Raw genomic sequence first — 20,601 nt, 5'->3', positions numbered from 1 at the left:
ATCATCAGTCTCCGAGCAATGGTGTGAGTGAAGTCTTGTGCACGAGGAATTGGGGTGGCTGGTGCTGTTATTGCTCCTTTTTTGGGGGGTGGAGGAGTTGTTATAGGTCAGCTACCAGCTCAGCTATGCACATTGCTTTCATACCCGTGTCACTGGGACTAAACATGTGCACACCGACTGAAATAATCTAGCTCAAAAACTTGATTTTCCTCAGGTTTTGGCTTCCTCGCTCTTTCAAAGTGACGGCTGGAGCCCCAGGCTGGAAAAGCCAGCAGAGTGCTTTAGACAGACCTATTTACCAGGATGCGGAGGCATTGTGAGAAACTCTCCACCTGGACCCTAGTCAATACTGCTTGATCCTCGCTGGCATGTCCTAAGGTATTTCTTTGCGGAGCTCTATTCAAGGTGTCTATTTCCAGTCTCTTAACCTTTCACAGCACATACTTTTTTAATAACAAAGCTGGAAAGAAAGGGGATCTTTTTACTATAAAGGTCACAAATCAATGTTTTATTTTAACAGGTTTGTCATTCCTTTGTTGAGGCTTTATTTAGCAAAAGTCATTGCCAGCCCAGCAGCACATAAGAAGGAAAGAACCAAGGCAGTGAAATTACAGCACATATTGCCAAATGACTCTTTAATTAGGAAGTAAGTGTTTTTTCTGTTCCCGTAACCTCTGGCATTCAGGGCTGGTGAACAGCCAAGGGAAAGTGGCATATGGAGAAGAAGAATGTGGCATTCATGAAAGGCAAGATTAAGTGTCCAAGGCAAGGCAAGTCTCCCGATAAGGTCTGCACGTGCCTGTCCTCACCCCACCATCACCTCTCTCGTGTCCCCACATGGGGAGGCACCCCCATGAGATGAAGAGCCATAAGGTGTCCCTAAACAACACGGGCCTGATTTCAGTGTATTAAAAAGTGTTCAGTCAGATAATTACCCTTAATAATTAATTCTTTTTCATGATCAGCTTAGATGGCAATGGCGCAGAAAAAGCAAATCGCTTGGTGTTTGCAATCTGCCACTCGCTCGCAGCCCATTCGGCACCTGGTGATTCAGCACATCTGTGTCTACCAAGAACTGATAGAGATGACAAAGCAGCTGTTTCTGGAAAAATTGTTTACCTACTCCTACCTTTTCTAGTCACTTTTCTTAATGTACAATCAGTCTTGATAAACAAAAGTCACTTAACAGCCCCCGCAGTCTGATATGCTGTCTGAATTTTACTGCAACTTCACCAATAAGTTGCAATCTGCTTTTTTATTTTTAAGATAGAAATATATATATTTTTAATTTTAAATATATATATGTAATATATATATTTAATTAAGATACATGAGACCCATGACTTAATGAATTTCTGTAACTAAGAAATAAATTGCAGTCTAAATTTAAACAAATGCTTCTTCAATGCCTGGCCTTGCAGACCTTCCTAAATGTAGGTGGAACTTGCTGTCTTCTGTTTGCCAAAGGTAATGACACCTTGCTTTTTCATCCCCTGGGGACTTTCACCCCTGCTTTATCTTCAGCGCTTCAGTTCTGCATCTCTCAAATCACAGCTAGGCACCGCTATTTGTTTGGCTTCCTGCTGACACTGAAGTTGTCTCCTTGTACTAGTAAGCACACTCGTGTTTGCAGAGTTGGGTTGTTTGGATGCTTTTCCTCACTAACAGTTTTCTTTTAAGCTAGAAATATCTTAAACCTGAATTAACACAGCCTATTGGTCTCAAGTACAGTGTGCTAAGTTGACAGTTTCAACAAATTTTCAACAAATTCTTGCTTTCTAGGTTTGTAGCTGCCACTGAGAAGGCTGGGGATGAACCAAGCCAGGCCTGGAAGGAAAACCTTTTACCACAGCCAGTATGTTGGGTAACTATGCTCTGAGGACCAGGGGAATTAATTGTGTAATTGCCAGGATTAGTGAGGTAAGTTGATGATAATGGACTTGTTAAGAGGACAGTTTGTATCAGGTTAGATAAATTACCTCTTGGTGGTAGGAAGCAGTCCTTGTTCTGTCTGAGGAGTGGAGCCCACCCTCAACTCCCCCCAGGTCTTCCTGTAGTTCTCAGTACAATACAGAGATAGTTGTGTAAGAAATAATTCAGAAGTTACAGAGCTACACCTGCATATTGCTCTGTAATAACTGTTATAGAAGAAGCAGAAAAAGAACAAATCATTTTTTTCAACCCTCTGCTGTTCTCGGTGTATATTATTTAAAATTTTATTTATAAGGGGTCTTTGTGGAAAAAGCATTTTTATGCTGTTGGCGATGGCTCTGTTATAATGGCAGTGTGACATAGTCCGCACAGGCTGCTGCTTAATTATTTTTCCTGGTGGCTCAAACTTTATTTTACATGCTTTGCATTTAATTTTTTCTTCATTTTTTTTTCATTTTCTTTTGATTTTTCCTCTCTTTTCTCAGAAAAAGCTTTTCCATTTTACAGCAGCAGCCATCTGACAAAACAAAGCACATGGTGCATCAAAGATGTAGGTTGTCCCTTCAGTTTTAAAAATCAAGGGGAAAGCAGAGTTCTTTCATTTCTTCCTTCTCTTCCTTGTCTGCTTAGCTGAGATGAGATCAAACAATCCTGTTTTATGAGTGATAGAACAAGCTACATGCCTGTCTCGCAGCATCCCAGCTGTAGAGACTGAATCAACTGTTTTGGAGGCTATTTAATTATGTCAGCACTCAGCACATTCAAAAATGCTCCAGATGTGCTCTTGCAATGAGATTGCTTGCAGAATCAGCTTTAAATTATCGTTCTTTCTGGAAGGCAAATGCTTCTAGCGGTATAACTCCCATTAATGGAAATGAAAAATATTTTCATAAGCGAGGGATAAAATAGAGGATTTCAAATACTAGTTGAATGACCATATTTTAAAAAAAATTTTCATCCAATAGGATGTTCACACCTAGCACACATGTACATCTGCCATTACCATCAATATAAGATCCAAAAAGTATGACACCTCAAAATGTCCTGGAGTTTGTATGTGAAGCACATTTACTTAAAAACAGAATTACACTTGCCAAGGCTTGAGCATCTCATAAAGGTGAAGTATATACAGGGTTTTTTTATTAATCTAAGCTATGATCTGAGTAGTAAATTCAGGAAAACAGGCTTTTTGGGGTAGGGTGAAATTTAGCTTTTGAATTATCTTGCTTTTTAGTGCCTTTCACCAACTTTGTATTTTGAGCCAGGCCCTGTAGTGTTAGTTTTGTTGGTAGAAAATTGCTGCCTTGTGTCTTGGTGCAGCTGAGGATGTTCCTTGCTCTGACTTTTGTGTCTGCTAATGGGGCAGCTGATCTCTTCATTTGCTGCAGCAGCTTTCAAGCAAACTGACAAGCAAAGACTGTTTTGGGGCTAGAAATTAAAGGTCATGATGGTCATCTCTATCATCACCTTTCATAGTAAGTACTGAAAGCTGGATCTTGAACTTTAAGCACTGCCAGGGATCAGGCTGCCCATTGCTTCACATCTTGAGATGCATAGTCCTGTCTTCATACAGGAGCTTAAAGCTTGGGGAATGTGGAGTATGTTGTTGCTAAATAAAATTGTTGTTATTAAAGGCAAACAATAAAGGCAATCATACCTGTTTAGGACACTGCACAAATGCAAAATTTAATATTTAGGATCTTTCCTAGTCCCTGTGCTCATGAAGATTCTCCAGATACTCTGTGAAATGCCCCCCTACGCCTTTCCTAGTCTGACCAACTTCTTCTGGTGTCTGACCAACTTCTTCTGGTCCAAGAAGCTCACTGGAGAGGCTGCTGGTGCCTGTCTCCTGGGAGCTGGGAAGGGACTGACTACCAGCTATAGTAATTGGTAGCTGTATTGAGATGAATATGAGTATTGTGACTATTGAAATTGTATGAAAACTCTGCAGAAAAGTGCCTTTCTAATCCCCTGTGCAATCTACAGTTGCTTCTGGTTTAGTCTCTCTAAGTGACTGAGCAGGCTGGAGCTGGCTCTGGGTGTCCACCACAGCTCATGCACCCACCCCGAAATATCCCGCAGCCATCAAGCAGCTCCTTGCTGTTGGAAACAGAAAGCATGCCTGCTTCAGTGGTTCTTGGGAAGATGAGCTGCTGGGAAGTAATGCACAATGTCCTTTGGGAATGAAAAATTGAAACATTTGGGGAAAAAATCAAGATGAAATATTTCAACATCTTCCATTTCTTCAGTACAACAGATCCAATTTCCAATTCTAGCCAGGTACTTCATGAGCTTCATTGACTCCCAAAGTGCATGTATTTTTCTGTGAAATGATATTTGAAGAACGCCTTAGCCCAGCTCTGTGATTCAGGGATGTTTTCTCTCCCTCCTGCCCATCCTGTTCCTGCCCCAAGCAAGGCAGAGCTGCTGGCGGAGGTGAGCAAGGCTGGAGCACAGCAGTGTCTGGGGGCTACTGAGCACAAACTCCATGGTGCTTTGTTCCGCTTCTGCATCTCTCACTCCCTGCTGGATTGCCACCCTTCTGACTCAAACCTTACTGAAAATTTATTCACCTACAGATATGCTGAATTTGTGTAGTTTTTCCATGAAAATGGGAAAAATTAGGGTTTATGAAAAAATGCATATCTGTATTTAGCCATCATAACATGGTTATTTCATTCTTCTTCACTAATTAAACAAAATTCCCAATGTGGCTGCTATTAGGGATGGAGGGCTGTAGGTGAAACATGTTTTGCTCTGCCCGTTGTTCATTTTGCCCATGTAGTTGCAGGCAGGCATTGACCCAATACTCTCAGCCTCCCTTCCTCTTTCCCCTATTCCTAAATTCTCTGGTCTCACAACAGAAATAATCTACAAAAGCTCCCCTGAAAGGGGTTCTAGTTATACTTTAGGCATGTTTTTCACTGTTTTGTTTCACTCCAATCCATCATGAGCTCTTACCCTGTTCTCCTGCAGCCTCCAGTGAAAACAAAATCCATGGGAGCACTGGCAGTGTGCTGCACTGGGGGGGGGGCTTCTGGTAACGGGTTACAACTGCTGGCATAAATATATCACATTATTATTTTTTTGTCATCGTTTGGGGCTAGATAAAAAAGAGGAAGGGCAGTCTCCTTTCTGAAGTTGGCTTGAATGCCAGATGGGTTTGCAAAACCAATAAATACAATGTTTTCATCAGCTGGCTTCCCAATGAGCCTGCCAAGCCCAGTGCTCCCCATGAGGTGACAGCTTCTCCTGGAGCAGGAGTGGGTAGTGGGGCTTGGGTAAGGCTAATATTTTTCAAGCAGTGAAAATAAGGGTAAGGCTAATATGTTTTCAAGCAATGCAGTCCTAACTGCTCAAAAGTTCTGTGACAGTGACACCTGCAAGTGCTATCTTGTGAATGTCCTCCCCCAAAAAAAGGAAAACTGGGAGATTTCCAGAGACCTAAATGGGAGATGAACACCCTGTTGCTGTCACCTTTCAGTAGTAGATAATGATTTGATTTCTGGTTTTTGTGTGTCAGTCTTCCCATAGAAAACCACTGGAAAAATTGAGTTCCACTTATTATTATTATTTAAATATTATATATTAATAATAATTTTTAAATATGTGTAAATAGTGAATTACTTTATGCAGTGTCTTTGAGATTATAAAAGTGCAGTAGCTAAACAATCTGCATGTCACCATTTCTAGGAAGACATAAAAGCTTGCTAGGCTATTGATGGGATAAAAAACTCTGTTTATGATATGTTGCAATGCTGATAGCTGTATAGATTGAGCTTAATATGCCTGAATTCTTAGGTGGGACATGGAATTCTTTGAAAAGACAAAAGGCTGACAGCTTTTCCCCACTTACATAGTCACTGTCTATAGGCTAAACTTGTCTCCAGGCTTCTCTCTTGTTCTGGCAGGTATATATGTAGTCCCATGCTTTGAACACAACTGTTCATCTTCTGTGGGATATGAATTTAGGAAGAGATCTCCAAGTCCCTAGAGTCTCAGGTAGAAATCAGACCACATGAAATATAAACAGCTGAGAATTTACTCTCTGTGGCTGAAAATTCAAGCCTGTCATTTCTGTGAAGACTTCTAATTTGTGTGTGTGATTAAAGATGCTCAGCCAGCCCTTCTGAAGGCGCTTAAACTAATAAACTCTGTTTCTTACTCAAAGCACAAAACTGACAGCATCAATTTTGAAGAGACAGGGAAGGAGTAAGTTTGAGTATTGCTAGGAAAATATTCTTCGGTGATGAAATCTTGTATGCCAAGTTTTAGCTTAAAGCAAATGCTAAGGACATAGATGACCCTGTAGAAAATGTTCCTTAAAACGCCAGTGTTGACAAACTGACTTTCATAAGTACTTAGGATTGGCCCTGGGAGTTTAACCATTATCTTCGGTGGGAATAGATTCAGATCAGTACAGAGAGCCTACGTGGAGCCCAATTGACTTCAGTGGTTACTGCACAGGAAGAATTGCAGTTTAGACAGATAATAAACTGTCTGCAATGGGGACTGTTACAGTAATGTGTTGCCTGTAGATGTTTCTCAGATCTTTTTGGCACAAAAGACAAGTATTTCACAAAAGAGCATAAAATAAGCTCTAATTGAGAGTGCTTTCTAAAAATGTGATATGTATAATAAATGATTACTGAAAGAATAAAGATGTTTAAAATTATTCAAAGCAACTTTGCTTTAGAGAGATTTCTGTGTGAATTGATGTTATGAAATAAGTGATATAAAATCTGCTGCAGATAGACTGTAGTAAGTTACGGCATAACACTTTCTGATTCTTTAAGTACTATAAAAGTGTCCTAAGTATAAATAGGCTTACAATTTCTCTGGATCATTCTTGATGCTTGAATAATCTGTTTTAGCAGAGCCTCTGCCAGGCGCAAGCACACATAGCTCCCATGGATTTTCTTCTGCATCTAGCAGTGGCCATGCTTTTTTTGGATTGTTTTCCTTTCTGAAAAATTAAATCTAATTATGTAAATACAAGTTATACTTGTATATCATGGTGGCAGGAATCTTCGTTTATTTCAGAAACTCCTCGTGTTCTAATTGTATAAAAAGAAATGAAATATCCCTAAGGGGAACAAGGCAAGGAAAGGAAAACTTTGGTTATCACAGTTTTACAAATACTCATCTGATGAAGGCAGCTAAGTCGTAGACTGAAGGGACCTCCGAGTCTATGGCAAAATAGGGAAATTAAACTGTCTCCCACATAGAAGTCTTTTATAACATGGCCTTTACTTTTCCCCAAACAATGTTAAAAACAGAAAATGTTAGAGGCAGAAATGCCACATGCCATTTGGAATGCTAATTACTGTAAAAAGCGATCATATTCACATTTATCTATAGGACTTGGGAAAACTGACTGGCACCTCCCACAAATTGCTGCTCAAACACGTTTGAGTCGCTCAGTTAGCAAGTCAGCAGCTTTCCCATCAGCATGGCACATATTAAATAAGTCAGAGTTTCCCCAGACAAAGCAACTTCTCATGGAAACTTTCTGGAATCAGACATCTTGCTTAAACACTCCTCCTTGAGTCTCTGTATCCTACCAGGGACTGAAGTCATGGTGAAGTTAGCTTAACAAAAGGAGAATGAGGATCCATCTGTAAGATAAAGCAAAACCAATGCTGATTATTATATTAGTTCAGCCCTACAGGCCATGTTTTTCCAACCTTGCTTCATGCACGGAGTTCGTGGGGATGGACACACATCTGCCCGTAACAACCAGGCCCAGTGGGATCTTGTACCATGGGATCATTATGACAATAATTCTTCTTCCCAAGATTTCAGTAATATAGAGATCGGTTTACACGTAGGCGTATATTTTTGTTACTATTAATACTTTCTCCAATGCTAACAGATTTGGTATGAACTGTTTCCAAAGCATGGTCTCATGTCTGTAACGGGCATCAGATTATTTTCTTCACTGCCCTAAAATCCAGGAGAGGCCATATCTGCTTATCAGCTGTTATGCAGATCCTTGGGAAGCATGAATAAGGAATACCATTGGTCACACTGGCCCAATAAACAAACAAAGCAAAGTATAACTCAAATGAAACCATTGCTTAATATCTTTGTAGAGGACACAAAGGAAGGTTAGGTGTCAGGGAAGGTAAGAACATAAGTGCTAATCTCCAGCTTCAAAGACAGCATTAGTAATGTTGCAGGGACAGTAATTACATGGAAAAAAAATTAAAACACTAAAATTGCACTTGACAGAATACCTTTAAACTAATATAGTGTTAGAGTCCACTAATGGTTTCTGGCTTCAATAAGTTTCCACAATTTTCTCTTTATTTAAGTCTTAAACTCTCCAAATTAAATGCAATTGGAAAATCGGTTTTCTTGTTTTACTTTATGCTCTTGCTAAATCAGCATCGTTATATGATCTTGTTTTCCAGTTTCAAAGTTTTCACTCTTTTTCATTGATTTAAAGTTTTGTTAGAACAGAACTGAAAACATTCTTTCTTTATTAAAGTGATTTTTAATTTCAATTTTGTCCTTTTCATATGTCCCATCTCCAGTATTTTTACTTACACTTCCAGTATTTTTATGGTCCATGACCAAATTATGTCTGGGGATAGCCCTTGGCATCCTGGTTTGGGCCAGGATCACAAGGTCACTGGAAATCAGTGGAAAATGTTTTCCAGTGCTTCAGACACACACCTACAGAATAAAGCAGAAATGGCAGAAGAAAGGCACCTATCATCTGTAATGGTCACTGCCTCAGGTTCTTATAGCCCTTTGTAGTCTCCTTGCTGGCCAGATCGCGCCCATCTGCTGTGGTGACTCATCGAGGAAAATGTGGGGGAAAGCAATAAAAGAATTTTTGAGTGTGGTGACTGTCTCCCATTTAGTTCCAGTTTTCTGGTGATGATGAATATCTTGGCTAGAGGTATTTTGATTATCTTCATATTCCAAGTGATTTTGTGTTACTTCAAGCAAAAGCCACAAAAGGAGGAAACCTGTGCATCAAGCCCCTTCCAGCTGTGTCCAAGGCACCAGGAAGGTGAAGTTGCATCTTTTTTTTTTTTTTTTTTCCTGGTGCTCACTGAATATTTTTAAAATTTTTAAAATAGTTTTTTTTTGTGCTGAGACTTGAAATCTTGGGCATAGGTACCAGGGGAAATTCATGTTCTGCTGGAGCTCATCTCAGGCTGAGGCTGTTTTGTGTCTGGTATATCTGTACAGCCCTTTTTCTTGTTTGCTTTTGAGAAATATATACACCATAGGTATGTAGATACTAGTAGTTCATAAGTAAAGGAAAGCAGTATGTCAGTAGAGGATTGCTCTTCTGGCTCTCAGTTAATCCCTTGTCAGCTCAGAATAACAGCACTTTAACCTACCAGAGCTGCTTTGAGTTTCATCCTGGGTCAGAATTTTTAATCCGGACCATGATATGAATGGAGAGTACTATTGATCCAAGGTAAGTCCTTGTATGGATGGATGGGAAAAATCTGTTTATTTGTTTACGCTACCAGCTGTAATCAAACGGTACAGGAAAAGCACAAGACCATTTTTCTATCATGAAATGGTGTTCTGGATGCAAATACTGGTCTGAAACCTGCCAGGGTTTTTAGATCCTCACTTAGTGTTTGCTCAGCAAGTGTCAAAGTTTGCCACTGCAAAATTTTGCTCTTGCTTTGCAGTCTGAGAATAAACAGTTTTGCTCAGCTCTGTTAGCAGCCCTTAGCCTCTAAAGGTTATGATCAAGCAGATCTGCTAGAGAAAAGCCACATTTAATTGGGATTCTTATCTCCTGGGAACTCTCCCTTGGCTCTGGAGGGGAAATCTCTCTGCCTTCGCAGTGTAACTCTTTTGCTTTAGCACTAGGCAATGCATATTTCATTGAGCCATGGGGAGACTCACCGCTGACACCAAAGAGGGCAGCTGGAGCTGCACGAGGACTTCAGAAGGGCTTCCTGGGAAAGCCCTGACTGCAGGAATCCTTCCAGAGCTGCTGAAAGAAGAGAAGATGTGCTCTGTATAATTGAGGCAGTTTTCTTCTTCCAGCTGGTAGGATGAGATGTAATGTTCACACAACTGGTGCAGGGAGAAGCAGAGATGCCTCCGTGGCAGTTTTCCTAGCTGACCTTTTGCTTTACCAGTGATTTTGCTGATTCTTTTCCTTCCCTCCCCTGTGCCCCCCCGAAAAAGCTGTACAACTCACTGCAGCAGACGGAAAAATTTTGCATTTCCTATTTTCTTCCAAGCCAGACTAAGAGCTCTATCTACTCCTCATGAGGCATTTTGTTAATCGATACAGATCCACATCACCTTGTCACGTTCAGCAAATGTGAGAGGCTGCCCAAGAGCTGCACCCTGGCCACAGGCAGCTGCCACCCCTTCTCCCACATGTGGATGTGCCACAGCAATGTGCATTAAAATGCTGTTGTGGTTGTGGGCAGTATTTTCTGGAAACTGAGCCTCGTGAACGAAGGAGCAGTGGTAATGAAGTGATATACTGTTGGTCTTGGGGCTAGTATAGTTAAGGAGAAGCTATAGCTCTTCCTAACAAGGGAAAAAGCAATTTCTTAGAGTTGAACTTTGCAATAATGAAATGTGAAACTCGGTGTACGTATCACTGCTGTAGCTAAGGGCCATCGGCTGCTGATGGATCAAAATGTCCTCAGTCTCCAAAGAAATTCTCAGAAAGGCCAAGAACAGTTTCGTAGTTTTAGAGGCTGTGGAACATCTCTGAGCTGCTCATAACTAGTTGCAATACCTCAAGCAATAACCCCACTTGTTTTGTTTTGTTTTCAGAAAAAGCAGAAAGAATCTAACACAGAAAGTAGAGTAGTAGAAAAAAAAAACAGCGTAGACTTGAATTAAATTCCATATTTTTGGGAACAGCATCAGAAAATGTGTATAACTCAGTAAACATCGTGTATACATCTAGCTTAAAAGAAGGATTTTGCAGAGCATTTTGTGCAAAACATATATTAAAGTATCACCATTTCTGAATATTCTTTTTTACATTAATGCTATAGGCTCAGTAGTACTTAAGTATGATTATTATTTTTATTGTTTTTGTATAGTCTTTCTAATATGTCTGGTAAGAAAGATATAGAAGAATAATTAGAGATAAGCCACTTTTCAATTAACTGCTACCTGCTGCTACCCGCTGGTGGACATAAATTGCTAGCAGATAATTTTATCCTTGTATTACTTGAGAACCTTTGGACATCATGTGCTTGACCTAAATTTTTAATGATATTATGAAGCCTTAGTTAAATATAAAAATGATGATTTTGGAGCACAGTTCTTTAATAAAGTTCCTTGGGCTGTATTTTTCTTGTATTCAGCTCAGCATGTGAATGTTTTTGTGTCCTTTTGCTTTAGCTACAACAATGTGGTTTCTAAACCTTAACATGGACTGACTGACATAACCCATTAGAGGCTACATTGGAGAAAAGGCTGGTGAGATCTGTTCAAAGGAAATTGTAACTGAGTTTTTGACAAAAAGTAACAGTGCTTAGTCATGAATCTATGGATGAATACAATCCAAGTTTTGGTTCAGATATGTTATTTCTTGAGCCATAATGATGCTGAAATGTAGGATGTGTAGTGCTACTGGAAAAAAAAGGATAGATTTCAAATTGTCCTTTTGAAATAATTGTGATTTTTTTTCCCTCACATTTCAGCCTATTCCAAGTAATGTATGTGAATACAGAAAGAGTTTTCTACTCTTAAACATTACCAAGTTTTCTACTCTGTAAAGTGTTCTATCAAGAAATAGAATATAATCTTCAGTAGATAAAAACTAATTAGGAGGCTTGTGTACTTAAATGTAGAATTAGTTCTCTCTATACTTAGGAGTGAAGCTTATACCTTATTACTCCCACAAGAAGAAAATAAAAATACATCTTTTCATACACCAAAAGTCCAACAGAAATGAGAGTTTCTTCTAAACAATATTGTGTCTTCCATCCACAGATACAGCAAATGACATCAGTAAGTGAATATTTGCATAGCACCAAGTGTGACATATATGTAGTATGTAGTCAGCACAAGTTTTACTTAATCTGTTTTCTACCAGCATTCCATTCTATACTTCTGTCACCAGGTTTATGTTACAATGATGATTGAAATATTCACTAACTTTTTTTTTTTTTTTTTTTTTTTTTTTTTTTTTTTTTTTTTTTGATGGGGGGTGTTAAGCAGAATTCTCTTTGGTATGAGATGCACAGTGTTACAGTACTTTAAGGTGATATCATCATTGCAGACTTAATCAAAAGTGCACTACTCCACTTTAGTAATCATTTTGTTTTCCTAATCCCAAATGTTAAAACATATGTAAGATACCTCTTGTATCACCAGGCTTATTTAAAAATCAGGGGATATATATTAATGTTAGACATTAAATTAGCCATGAGATTTTAGCCTTCAGGGTTTGGATTTTCAGACATTCCCTGCACCCTGTGGGCTGGACGTGCTGCCTTTGTTTAAGTGTGAGCTAAGTCTCTTCCATGATGATGTGACTCCTCCAGGGGATGTTTGAGCAAAACACCATATTGTGTGAGCGGCAATAATGCTGGCAATATAGATAATGCTGGAAAAACAAAGATAAGACGGTGTGTTACGGGTGTATCTGACCCATTGAGCCTAAAGGGGTGCAAATGTAGGCTGTTTGGAGACGGGATAAAAATTACAGGTAGCACGTGGGATCAGCCTGTGAATGTCAGCATTTGCAGGTTGCCCCCCAAAATACGCTGTGAAAAACAAAAGGAAATTTAATGAAAACAAAACCCATCCCTCCCCCAGTTTTCAGATGAAGAGAACTGAGGCCTGGAAGAGCAAAATATGTTTCTCTCTTTGCACTTGAAATAGCACATCACTGGGGAGTGCCTTGATGGAGGTGGCAGTGTCCAGGAGCAGGTGGGCTGGAGCTGGAGCACGTCAGTGAATGTTTCCACAGGGTAACAGATCAGGATTTGTCCAACTGTGTCTAAATATCACGTCCTTCTGAGCCATATGGAAATGCTCAGGGGGAAGAATATTATCTGGTCTTTGTCATAAATGCTGCTAAACCTTCTTCCCAACTGTTCCTTGATATTGATTATCTCAGTGCAAAGAAAATGTAGCAGGGAATTATGAAGTGCTGTCTGAAGAAAAGAAAATCTAGAACTAGGTTTCTAGGGGTTACCTTTGATCTAAAGTTTTAAACTTTAATTTGGTATTAAAAAGAACTTAGTTGATCTACCCAATTTCATTTAAAATACAATGGCAATAATTTCTTTGAATTATAGAAGTAAAACAAAAACAAACAAAGACACTTCTGAAGCTAGTAAACTCCTTTAACTTAAAGCATCCACAAATTTCTTTAATATTTCTTTACAACTGCTTTCAGACTGAGAATCTGTTATATGGCTCAGCTGCAGGAAAATTTTATGGCTGAGTTATAACCCCCTCTCCCTAAAAATAGGCAGCATATAAATGATGGGACTGCAATAGGCGAGGAAGGAAGTGATTACAGGACCCAGATAAAAGAAATTCATCAGAGCCAAGGTCAAGGGAAGGAAGAACTTTGGAAATGTGCTGAAAGTAAAGGTAAATCCACTCATGAAAGTGTCATTATCCTGCAGGCTGATATCAGATAGTGATATGAGTATCGGTCTGTATTTTCTTTTCCTCCATGTATGGATTTCTGAAGTCCAGTTCCAATTAAGATACAAGTCCATGGAGTTTGATGGTAAGTGAAAAATAAAAATGCTGTTGACTGTTTTAATAATAAACACCAGATATGCCTTTGCAAGTTTTGAATTCAGATACACTTTAGGTAGTAGCTGGCACTCAAAAGCTTTCTTGCTCATGGTAATCTTACCTAAATCCCTAATAACTATGAATTAGGCTTTAACTTTATGACAGCCACCTCTCAGAAAAGAGTGAAAACACTTCTGTTTCAATCCACAGAAACATCCTGTCATGGTATTTCAGTTCATCCTCTTTTAATCACCACCAGAACCTGAAAATGCAAAGGTGCATGAAAAATAAAAATAAGCACTTTACCAGGCGTTTCTGAACTTTAAAAAACAGGGTTTAGTTTGGTTCAAGTCAGTCTTGACAGATGAGCTGTAGTGTTTATAGGTTCTTAGTCTTCCACGCAGGTTGTCCCATCCAAATTTTATGATGGCAAAAGTTGTCCGATTAAATCGCCTGTTCTTCCATTTGCGCTTTGATAAATCACTTTTATGCAGATAGTAAAAAACACAGAAAACTTGGCAGATCCTGATCTGGCCTGTTAGCCATGTACTACCTCTCTGCAGGGTGCTGAAAACAGAATTATACACAGGGACTATCCCCTTTTTTCCAGCGGGATGAGTGCAGGCCCAAAGCACAGGCTCGTGACCGAGGACAGGGCTGGCTTGGAGCAGAGTCCCCAGCAGGACCTGTCCATGGGCAGCAAAGTTTCCAGCTTGCACCTCTTCTTCTTTCTGAAGTTTTAAGATTTCTGAAATGAATTTTTGCTGTGTGAGGTAAAAGAGGCCTCAGGCAACTTCATCTTGCACAACCAGCCTTTGCCGACCTTGGCAGAAACACAAAGGTCGCGTTTAACTTTTCACACAGGCGAACTATTGAACAATGGCTGCTATGTATTAGGAATAACAAGGATTTTCTTTAGCATTTCTTGTGCAGGTTTCTTTTCATCCATTCTTTCCTTCAGAGAATACCCTGATTTCCCGTGAAATGGGCTCCCTTTTCAAGGCTGACTCTAGCTGCTGATTCCTGTCCACCATCCATCTTAATGCTCCAGTGGAGAGAGCAGCTGGTAATTTGGAGTGAAAATGTGATTTTTGCTTAAAAATAGCATAAAAAAGACTCAACAATGGCTAATAGGAAAATGTATCAGAGAATGACGCTTATTACATTGTTCCTGAGCTTCAGTAATGCGTTAGGATTTTCTCTCATTAGAGTGTTAAAGCACGTGAAAATCTAAACTCAGTGAACAGAAAGAACAAAAACAACATTGAAGTTGTCTCTTCAGGTAAGGGAAATTCTGGTTTTCTTGTTTAAAGTCTCTGCTACCTACAACACTAACTGGAACAGAAGGCAGGCCTGGTGAAAGGGTGATGGCAACTGGATTTGTCCCTGCCTGCCCGATACAAACAGCTCCCCACAGGCACGGTGCCACAGCCCTAGTTTCTGACCCATCTGGGATTCATCATGGGTCACAACTACCACAGCACAGCTGGCAAATATGGAATTTAATTTTCTTTTATTTTCAACTAGACAGATAAAGTCTTCTGGTTATTTTTCCCTTTGTTTACAACAGAAACCATGTGGTTACGAACCAGAGTTCGTTACTGTCAAGAAGCTTGTGGAAGCCTAGAAGAAGGAGTTATTAACTTTTTAAACAGCATTTTTTTAATGCAGAATAAAAGCTGAAATGGACTGGCAGCTAGGTGCTGAGCCACAGATATGTACAGCTCTTCCTGGCCCCACCGACCTGTCCAGTGCACAGGAATTAAGGAGAAAAACAGGTACAAGGACTCTGCACGAGAGGGGCAGGGAGACACTGGGGTTTGTGGGGCAGCAAAAGGCATTGCAGGCAGCAGGTGAAGAGCTGCCAGTGGGGCCGTGTGTGGCTCCTGATGCTGCTTCTTGCGTGTCCAGGCTTGGTTCTGCAGAGGCGACAACATCATCAGATGTGCAGATCTGTGCAGCAGGGTTCCCAAACAGCAGGGGGAAATTAGAAACTCCAGACACCCTCAGAGTTGCTTTTCAAGTCTCATTTTCTTACCTCATTTAAACCTTTGTGAGGCTTTATGCTCGAGGCCTCTGAGCACAAACTACAGCGAGTGCATTTGGGAGCACCCGCATCCCAGCCCCTGATAAGTAATTGGGTCTGTGCCAGCACATTACAAGGCAACTGTATAGACAATGCCTTTTATTGCCTAATCAAAATACTCGGGGCTTTTACATTTTGCAAGGCTGACTTGCCAAAGGCTTCCTTGAGCTGCACATGCTGCTGCTTTGTCTTGCTTTTATGCCTTATTGAATTCCATTAAAAGACAAACAAATCTCGCAGTCATTAGGCACCTCGCTGACAACACCTGTCAGTCTGTCACTCCGAGTCACAGGCAGCTACCGTGGAGCTTCATTTGGCAGAATTAGGGGAAAATAGAAAGAAACATATCTGGGGCACCTGTCCTCTGCGAAGGAGTGATAGGATTATTGGTACCTAAAAGGAGCTCATTGTGCTACTCAAAGAAGGTGAATAACAAGTACCATTGCAAGCCAGTTGCAGTAATCAGTGTTGTTCATCATGTTCGTGGATTCTCAAACATTTTCCCATTTTTAATGGGGAGGAGGCAACCACATTGTGAGTGTTCAGTTATGCACACCCTGGAAACGTGCACAAAGACAGATACACAACCACACATTCCTCAGCAATTAATTGCCATTGACCTCACTTGCGTTTGTGACCTTGCAATGTAACAAGTGCTACGTTAATCCACAGAGATCCCATTTGCTTTAGAGGAACCATTAAAAGGATTAGGGAAATTTCCTTTGTGAGACTTTTTACTCTAAGATGGAAGGTTTTACTATTGTACCATGTATATACACAGCGAGAAAATACCTCTTCTTCAGAGGTAAAAGATTAAAGGGGTTGAAAGCAAACACTATGGATACTTTTTCCTCAAAAATGCACAAACAAAACCAGTCTCTGCTTTTTAACCAGTCTCTGATTTTGTTTGGTCTTTCAACTGGCATTGTTCCAACAATTACTACTTAGTGACTTGCATGTTCAATGAAGCCTGTGTGAAAAAAGTTTGCACTTTTGTCTTCCACTTCTATTTTAAACCTTTCTTTGATTTCATTCTCTCTCTTTTTCATTCTCTCTCTCTCTTTTTTTTTTTTTTTTTTTTTTTTTGGGGGGGGTTTATAGGGATACCAAATGGAAGAGAGCTCCAATAAATCTGCATTGGACACCACTGAACAAGGGCATGCCCATGGGGTTTTTTGTGAAATTTGGAGCATTCCAGGTCACTCTGATCTTACTGGTAGGAAAACAGGGCAATATCCAAAGCTTTGTGAAGTCTGTCAGTTATGGATATGTAAAATTAGGGAGAAACAGCAAAGAAATTGCATCTGAGTAGAGCATATGTTATTTGACATATATTTTTGTACACGTGGATCTAAAATTCAAACGATGACTTTTATTTCAACTAATTATATGTTGTAGGTCTATTACAAGTAGTCCTGACATGACTTTTTAGGACCATAGCATTCCTATTATCCTTTATGTCTTCAATTAGGAGTGAAGAAACTTGGTAAAGTGTAAAGCTGGAGAAAAAGAGTAAAAGTAGAACACTTGGTAAAGTATAAAGCTGAAGAAAAAAGAAACTCAGTAAAGAGTAAATATCCTGCAGGCTGAAGCGCTGTTGGAATGACCCATGGTCACTGGAGCCAAAGGTGCGTTGGGAGGTGATTTCCCTGAATGCAGCTGATGTTCCCGTGGCATGGTTTGTGTGTTTATCCTGCCATCCCTTTCCAGCCTTATTGTGCAATTGAAAACTGCTTTGTGCTGGTGTTAGATGTATCACACTCCTGCACCAGTTGAATGCTCAGGGACTGGTTTGCATCCTGACTTCTAAGGATGCATGAGGACCAGGACTTGCTGGGTCTGGCTGAGCTGTCACATCATGAGTTAGCAAAGATAATAAAAACTATCCAGCCCTAGGACACATACAGTAGCTCTGGAACAGAAATAACAACCATTTCTGTACTCAGTACAACTTCTGCAGCCAACACTGAAAACTTTATTATTTAATCTCATCCATTCCCATGTTGGTGCACGAACCACTTGTACACCGTTCCACTCATTGCATCCAGACAATGTGATCTGTTTTGCTTTTCCAGACAATTTCATATTATCGTTGTTTCTCTCTTATTCAGTCCAAGTTTCCTTTATTTTTTCAATTTATTTTTAAGCTTCCCATTGAAAATGATTTCTGTACCACTGCTGGGGCCAGTGCTATCGGGAATCCCTTCCTGCTGGGTTTTATCCATGGGGCTCTCATGCTCCTTCTGTGCCCCATGTGAGCCCAGGGAGGGTAACCACATCTGTGCGTTAACACCAGGCTGGTAAATATGAGCTGAGTTCCTGAAAGAACAGTAAAAGGTCTTATCTTTTAATCAGCAGCTCCTGGGCTAATTCCCATTGCCCGTTTCTGAGCTCCACCATCCTCACCAGCCATTGCACTCTATCCCAGGGCAAGGAGCCAATTTGACAGGGGTTTTGTTGCTGACCTGCACTGAAGGTTGTTGCAGCTCTAAGTGCTGTTTCCCTACAAGAAAGGTGCCTTTGTGTCTGAAAGAAAACATCATCACTACATGGCTTTTTCAGTGGAGTTTTGCCTGTTGATCTTGTATTATCCGGAGCAGAATACCTGATCTGCGGAGGGAATAAAGGCTCGCTGTGGTCACAAAAGATGAGTTGTCTATGTGTGCTTGGGAAACCTACGGAGACGTGTGCCTGATGCAAAATACAGTCAAGTCAGAGGGAGACTTCCCATTTATTTCAGTGAGTCTTGGCCCAAACCCTTGTGTTATGCTGAGGCACACCCTGTGTTTGGTAAAAGCACCATGCTGCCCATAACAGCAGGCTGCTGGGCATGAAAAGGCAAAGCTGAAGAAGCAAAACCACAAGCAGCTGCACAAGGGTCAGGACCACAGGTGACTCAGCCCAAAGGACAAACTTTGTATCTGAGAGACGGTCCTACCCCAAAATATCTAACTGCCAGTGGTCTTCAGCAGACTTTATGGATTTATAAGACTGTATATAATGACCAGCTTTTTCATATATATATATATATATATATATATTTTTTTTTTCATTAGTGTTACACCAATCTGAATATTTAAAAAACTTACTAATAGTTTTTATAGTGAAAGGGGACCATGAAGATAATATTTTCTAATTGGTTATCATGCATAACATAGGCCTAAGAATATCAGGAGCTGGCCTCTATCCTGACATCAGTCCCAATTCCCTTCCTGTCCTTCTGGAGAAGGATTTCATACAAAGCTGTATGTATTGGGAGAAGGAAAAGCTTGCCACTAGTTTGTCAGGTGAGCCACTGTAAATAAGCAAGAAAAGCTTACCCTATGAATGACAGCACAAACACACAAATTCCAATTCCCCTTGCTTTCCATTGACTCCCTTCTGCAAAATCAAAGTTTCACACAACCATAACTATTCCAGGATGCAGCCTGTTGTGCTGCAGGGAGAGGAATGAGGGTGGCAATGACCAGTGCAATCACATCTGTGATAAACTGGAGGGATCTGGTTGCAAGTGGGGTTTACAGCGGCCATGTGAGGTAAGCACAAAGAATTTATTGTGTAAGCAGTTCACGCGTATAAAATGTGCAGCTGTCTTTATTATTAAATGACTTTTCTGGCGTTTCAATATGCAATTAATTCAGCATTAAAAGGCCCAAAACACTCCACAGGCATTTCCATGGCGTGCAGAAGCTGGTATTTTGCTGAAAATGGAAGGGGAAAATCCGCCCTGAAATGCATCATGTGAACACGAGGTGGCACCTGGATCTCATAGATGGAGCAGTAGCCAGCCTGGACACACTTCCTAAACACCAGGAGCACTTTATTTATATATTTTTATTGAAAAGCTGGAGAAACAATATGAAGATAAGGGGCTGAAAGAAATGCTGTTGGCATAATGTACGGGCTGTATTTGCTTTTTAATGCATGCTTTTTCTGCTTGGGATAGGAGTGCTGTTTGGCTGAAGGAGTGAATGCTAGTTAACATTGTACTGTTTCCCATTGCAAAGGAGCACGTGGTGACCTTTGGGACCTTCGGATATATCTGCTGCAATCGGTGGCACCTCTTTTGTAGCTGGGAAGATATTCTGGATATAATTAACTTGGGTGCTCTCCTTTGGGCTTTCTCCCGTAGTCATCAGTCAGGCTGCTGCGTGTATCTTTGGTGCATTTTTTCCTTTCTGGTTTGATCCTAAGGGAGTCGTCTTTCTTCATTTATGTTCAGCACAATATTCTGGAACAATGGAAGCCTTCAATGAACTTTTCACTTGAGTTCCTGCTGGGGCAACACCATGGACCAAGCCACCCACTTTGCACCACCTCCCTTCTCTCCTGCAGGCTCCTCCAAAGGGGCTGAAGGCTCAGAGGGGCTTCCCGAGATACCCACTCCCCCAGCCAGCAGGCAGAGGCCTGTGGAGCTCGATTTGGTCCTAAGGTTGGTTTTCCTCTTAAAACCTGAAGACTCGGAGCTGCTTTTTCTTTCCCGTGAAGACCCTATCATGGTGAGTAGGCCAACCTCTCTGTGGCAGGCAAAAATACATCCAGCACATGCTCACTTTACATGGACAAGAAGTAACCCTTCTTCATGAAACCATCAACATTGCGGGACAATTGGCTTGTCCAAATTAATAGTCAGTGAAATCAGCCCCTGTGTTTTTTCCCATAGGTGCCAGTGGGAAGGAGTGGGTCTCCCATTTCCCTCCTGTCCAAGCCGAAGGGCTCAATACAAAACTACAGGTTTTGTGTGAGCTGGAGACAAAACATGCTCAGAAGAGGAAATTCAGCTACAGAACATTTTTGAAGTGTTACTTTCAAAATCTCTATTTCAGAAAAACATGGTAAAACCTGTATTGTGCTACGGGATGTTT

At 40.6% G+C, this 20,601-nt stretch overlaps 1 long non-coding RNA gene across 5 annotated transcripts in view; it reads left to right on the top strand.

The window, feature by feature from the left end:
• LOC311441673 overlaps positions 1–20,601 on the top strand; it is a 149,127-nt gene extending 128,526 nt beyond the window's left edge. Inside the window, exons 7-10 of one of the 5 annotated variants that reach the window (XR_014696131.1) lie at positions 215–378; positions 1,783–1,920; positions 19,405–19,633; positions 19,744–20,599. This is a non-coding gene — a long non-coding RNA (uncharacterized lncRNA). Of the gene's footprint in view, positions 1–214; positions 379–520; positions 1,113–1,782; positions 1,921–3,641; positions 3,740–19,404 lie in introns of those variants that run through there. The other 4 variants (XR_014696130.1, XR_014696132.1, XR_014696133.1 and 1 more) reach the window with 4 other exon arrangements.

This window comes from Aythya ferina (genome assembly GCF_964211825.1).
Source record: "Aythya ferina genome assembly, chromosome: 9".
NCBI classification, from domain to species: domain Eukaryota; kingdom Metazoa; phylum Chordata; class Aves; order Anseriformes; family Anatidae; genus Aythya; species Aythya ferina.
Note: the sequence above shows the minus strand (reverse complement) of the source record. Positions and strands in the feature narration are given on the sequence as shown.